A 6,000-nucleotide genomic window follows, 5' to 3' on the forward strand; every position below is an offset into this window, starting at 1 on the left:
CCCCTCGGCCGCCGCCGCCGCCGCCGCCGCACACAGCCCTGCCGCCCGGCGGGGGACAATGACGTGCCTCCATCCGGGCACCGCCGCCGCCGCCGCCGCCGCTGCCGCCGCCGCTGCCGCCGCCGCCGCCTCCGGGTCAGCGCCGTGCCCGCAGCGCCCCCGCCGGGCCGCCAGGGGGCGCGCCAGGGCCGCGCCCGCACGCGCCTCCGCCCAGGGGCCGGCGCCCAAGAGGCGCGCAGTTAACGGGCCCGCCGAGCGCGGGCCGCCGGCCTCGGCGCGTCAGCAAGCGCGCCGGGTTGGCCGGCCGAGGGAGCGCGCTGATTGGTGGAGCGGGGGGCCGCGGCGCGGGGCCGGGGAAGGACTGCTTCCGCCCCTCTCGCGCTCCGCAGGAACGGCGGCCCTGCTGCGCCTCGGCCTTTTCTTTTGGGGAAAGAGGGGCCGCCCAGACGTTGGGATACCTGATGCCCTCGTATGGACGAGTAGTTGGCTCGTCGGCTCCGCCGCTCCGTAACTCCGACCGGGCGGACGCGGCCTCCAAGGCCACCGGAGTGCACGGGGCGCCCTGTCGCTCTGCGCCTCAACCCCGCCGCCGCCCCCCAGCCGGCCAGGCTTTCATCTCGGCTCCTTTGGGAGCAGCTCTTGCTCCCGAAGGCCGGGTCTACACCGCCAGGCCCCTTCTGCACGGTTCCAGGCCCCTCTCCTGCCCGCTTTAGCTAAGAACCGGGCGCGCTGCAAGCACCTAACGTGAACTCCAAGGCCGCCCGACGTATCCAGAGAATGTGGGCCTGACCCTTCCACGAAGCAGCGCTTCTTCGCGTTTCCCATCCCCACTGTGTCGTCTGCTTTTCCTATGGCCATCCGGTAGCCAGGGTGACCCTATAAGCCTGACAAACTTCCGTCACCCGACGGCCACTACCGGGCCGCCCCATCCCACCCCGCTAACTCCATCAGCTCCTCAAGCTTACCACTCTCCTTGCAGGCTACAAGCAGCTTTCCTCGTAGCTGGTATTCCTCTATTATTACCATTATTATTAGGATGATGGGAATTAAGTCGTGGGAAGAATAAAAGTTGTATGTCTGAAGCAGATTGCTCAAGTTTTTTCTTTCCCCAACAAAAGGGGAAAGGTGAATTCGCTTTGAGGGTTCACACACTTGTGGGATTTCATTGCTCACAGACCTTTCCACGCTCTGAAGAGGTGGAGGGGAACGGAACCGGGCCGTAGGGATGGACGCGGTAGTTGGCTTGCTTTTTCCAAATGGCTTTTAAGATTATTAGGTTGAGGAAGCGAAGGTTCGCCTGGGCCTTGTACTTCGCAGTGCTTCCCTGAGAAGGCAGTTAGGCGTCAGGTTTTCTATTTCACACCCCTTTGACCAAGTCAGCCCTTCAATCTCAGGATGGCACCTGAACAGCTTGAGTAGGAAAGGAGATGAGAGAAAAAAAAAAAGTTTAAAATCATCCCTTGGAGCTCTCTCCAGCCAGAAGCGGCTCTCGTCAGGGCAAACCCAAGACATCACAGGAGTTGGGTGGGCCTTGATCACTTAGCCTGCCTCCTTCACCAAAACTGGCTCTGGCGGAGCCGTGCCAGGTGCCTCCCATCAGCCGCACCTGACCCGGCTCAGCACCAACCCAACGGGAGAGGAATCGCACTGCAGACTTGGGGGTGCTGCCGCAGAAGGCGCTGTCTGTGCCCTGTTCAGCAGTTCTTCAGCTGGCTTCCGCCCCCTGCAGAGACTTGGCCGGCCACCCTCCCATCTCCGACACCCCTGTTCCCTGGGAATTCCCACAGTCCCTAGCTGAAATGGAGACTCCGTCCTGGCTTAGCGCTCCTCAAGCCAAGGAGTGGTCCCCAAGGAGCCAGTGTGGACAGGTGGGATGCTGGGAGCTGTGTAACTATGTCCAGCAGGCTCGCACCCCAGGGCGGAGGAAGCCAGGACCCCAGTGTGTGTGGGGGGGGGAACCCAGACTACAAGCAGAAGGAAAAGGAAGTGGGACTGACTGTGCGTTTCTGGGGCATGAGTGAGTGGGAGAAGAATTCATTACAGCTGCCAACTTAGGTGACCAGGCATGCGGCTGGCTGTAAGGGAGGAAGGAACGGTTTCCAGACCATCAGTCACAGATGAAAAGACCAGGTGTGAGAGGCCGGGAGCTGCCCAGACAACCTGCCTTGACTGGTCAGGGAACAGGCCATGTTGAGGAAGCATGCTTGGGGCTCAGAAAGGTCATTCATGGGCCTGGTGTGGTAGCCTAGCACTTGTAGTCCTCACTTTGCACATTCCCCAGGAACCCGTATGGGCACCGATTCTAATCCCGGCAGCCCCACTTCCCATCCAGCTTGCTGCTTGTGGCCTGGGAAAGCAATCAAGGATGGCCCAGGGCCTTGGGATCCTACACCCGTATGGGAGACCCAGAAGAAGCTCCTGGCTCCTGGCTTCAGATTGGTTCAGCTCCGGCTGTCGTGGCTGCTTGGGGAGTGAATCTGCAGATGGAAGATCTTTTTTTTTTTTTTAAAGATTTATTTATTTCTATTACAAAATCAGATATACAGAGAGGAGGTGAGACAGAGAGGAAGATTTTCTGTCTGATGGGCTCGGGCCCACCCTGCTCCCCGTATTTCCCCTCTCAGTGAACACCAGGAAAGGAGCAGCCTCTGGAGCTCAGGCAGACCAGGGGACAGCTCATCACATGCATGCAGTGGCTGGAATCAGAACTCCAATGTGGAGATGGACCTGGCCTGGAACCTGCATCTTCTTCTTTCAAGTCCCTGTCCAGGCGCCACTTGTCCCCGTCCTGCAGCGATGGAGTGGGTACACGGAGCCGATAATAACATGTGTGGACTCTGACTGAAAGCCGAAGTTTATTAGTGGCATCAGACTTTATACACTGAGGCTCATATAGGATAAGGTATTGAGCTTATCAACAAAACCCATGAACCGTTTCTGTATTTCTGTTTGGAACTCTTTTGTTCTTATACAAATAGTATGCATTTAGCTATACGAATGGTACCCACTCAGGTGTTTTCAAACAAATATTATCCTGTCAAGTGCAATCCTGTGCTTGCTGACCTCATAGGGTCACAATGTCCCGTTACAGTGGGAGACCTAGAAGAAGCTCCTGGCTCCTGGCTCTGAGAAGCTTTGAGCATTGTGGCCATTGATTTAGGCCTAGCGGCTAAAGTACTTGTCTTACACACCGAGATCCCGTATGAGCGAGCTGATTCTAGTCCAGGCTATACCGCTTCCCATCCAGCTCCCTGCTTGTGGCCTGGGAAAGCAGTCAAGGACGGCCCAAAGCCTTGGGACCCTGCACCCGTGTGGGAGACCTGGAAAAAGCTCCTGGCTCCTGGCTTTGGATCGGCTCAGCTCCAGCCATTGCGGCCACTTGGGGAATAAATCATCAGATGGAAGATCTTCTCTGTCTATCCTCCTCTCTGTGCGTCTGACTTTCCAATAAAAATAAACAAATCCTTAAAAAATTATTTATTTTTTGAAAGGCTGAGTTACCCCAAGAGGGGAGGGTGAGAACAGTGATGTCTTCCATCTGTTAGTTCACTCCTCGAATGGCTGCAATAGCTGGAGTCGGGCCCCTTCGAAGCCAGGAGCCAGGCGCTCCTCCAAGTGTCCCACGTGAGTAAACATATATGTAAAGATTTTCATTTATTTTGATTGGAAAGGCAGATCAGATTTACAAAGAGAAGAGACAGAGCTAAGCCGATGTGAAGCCAGGAGTGAAGAGGCCCTTCTGGGTCTCCCACGCAGGTTCAGGGTGCCAGGGCTTTGGTCCGTCCTCGACTGCTTTCCCAGGACCACAAGCAGGGAGCTAGATGGGAACTGGAGCAAGCAGGACATGAACTGGTGCCCATAGGGGATCCCGGCACTCTCAAGATAAAGATTTAGCCACTGAGCCATGTAAGATTTAGCATCAGGCCCTCCCACATGGTTATAAAAGCAAAGCATGTGGGTCACCCACCACTGCTTTCCCAAGCACATTACCAGGGAAGTGGGTGGGAAGTAGAGTGGGCAGGACTCAAGCTGATGCCCACGTGGTCAGTGCTGCAGGTGGCAGCTTTACGCCCTCTGCCACTGCCTCAGCTCCGCTCCTGTCTTTTACATTTATGTATGTCGTCACCTTTCCCAAGCTGCTTCCAAGGCTTGCTGACTCTTCCTTCTGTCTGCTCAAACCTGCATTCCCTCCAGTGAACTTGGAATCTTGTGACTGTATCTTCCAATTACAAACTCTCTATTTGCCTCTTCATCTTTATTTATCTATTTTTTTAATTTATCTATTTTTAAAGACTTATTTTATTTTCATTTGAAAACCAGAGTTACAGAGAAAAGAGACAGATTTCTCATCTGCTGGTTCGCTCCCCAAATGGCCACAGAGACCAGAGCAGAGCCCCTCAGAAGCCAGGAGCCGGGAGCTTCATCCAGGTCCCCAATGTGGGTGCACGGTGCCAAGGCTTTGGGCCTCTTCTATCGGGGGTCATCCTGTCCCGCGGAAGAAATCACCCGACACTTGAGAGAGTCTCCAAGGCGCTTTATTCCGATCTTCCGTTGTGCCTGTTATGTCCATTGTGACCATTATCACCGTTATCCGTTACACTCCAGCCCCTCCCCCGCCAAGCTCCCCCCCCGCCCCCTCCCGCCCCCCCCCCGCTTATCTGTCAAACCTGACCAATCAACTTAAAGATAACCAAGGCACACCAATCAGGGCAAAGGGCCAATCACAGGGCAGGAAATGGTTAGTGCCCCCAACACTCTTCTATTGCTTTCTCAGGCACATTAGCACAAAGGTGTAAGGAAGTGGTACAGCAGACACCATGGAATGACAGCATTGCAAGTAACAGCATAAACTGGAACAACACAGTGCTGCCTCCGATAATCTATTTCTTTTTTTTTTTTAAAGATTTACTTTATTTCCATTACAAAGTCGGATATACAGAGAGGAAGATCTTCTGTCCGATGATTCACTTTCTTTTTTTTTTTTTTTGAAAGATTTATTTTTATTATTTTTTCATTGGAAAGGCGGATATACAGAGAGGAGAGACAGAGAGGAAGATCTTCCGTCCGATGATTCACTCCCCAAGTGAGCGCAACGGGCCGATACTATGCCGATCCGAAGCCAGGAGCCTCTTCCGGGTCTCCCACGCGGGTGCAGGGTCCCAAAGCTTGGGCCATCCTCGATTGCTTTCCCAGGCCACAGGCAGGGAGCTGGAAGGGAAGCGGGGCTGCTGGGATTAGAACCAGCGCCCATATGGGATCCCGGGCGTGCAAGGCGAGGACCTTTAACCACTTGCGCCACCGCGCCGGGCCCGACTTTCTTTTTTTTTTTTAAGATTTATTTTTATTATTTTTTCATTGGAAAGGCAGATATACAGAGAGGAGAGACAGAGAGGAAGATCCTCCGTCCGATGATTCACTCCCCAAGTGAGCGCAACGGTGGATGCCACGCCGATTCGAAGCCAGGAGCTCTTCCGGGTCTCCCACGCGGGTGCAGGGTCCCAAAGCTTTGGGCCGTCCTCGACTGCTTTCCCGGGCCACAAGCAGGGAGCTGGATGGGAAGTGGGGCTGCTGGGATTAGAACCGGCGCCCATATGGGATCCTGGGCGTGCAAGGCGAGGACCTTATCCACTGCGCCACCGCGCCGGGCCCCCGATAATCTATATCTAAAAGAAAACTGGTGTCCTTTTAGGATTTATTTAGTTTAAAGCAAAGGGATAGGGCCTGGCGCACTGGCCTAGTTGGCAAAGTCCTCTCCTTGATGGCTCCGGGATCCCATATAGGCACCAATCCATATCTCAGCTGCTACACTTCCTGTCCAACTCCCCATTTGTGACCTGGGAGAACAGTAGAGAATGTTCCAAACCCGTGGGACCCTTCAGCCATGTGGGGGGCCTGGAGAAAGCTCCTGGTTCCTGGTTTCAGATCAGCTCAGCTCAGGGATGCAATGTGGGCATCATAAAGATGCTAACTGCTCTGCCAAATATCTGTCCCTCCCCTTTT

The sequence above is a fragment of the Ochotona curzoniae genome, unplaced genomic scaffold, assembly GCF_017591425.1.
Source record: "Ochotona curzoniae isolate NIBS_2020 unplaced genomic scaffold, NIBS_Ocur_1.0 contig_54, whole genome shotgun sequence".
NCBI classification, from domain to species: Eukaryota; Metazoa; Chordata; class Mammalia; order Lagomorpha; family Ochotonidae; genus Ochotona; species Ochotona curzoniae.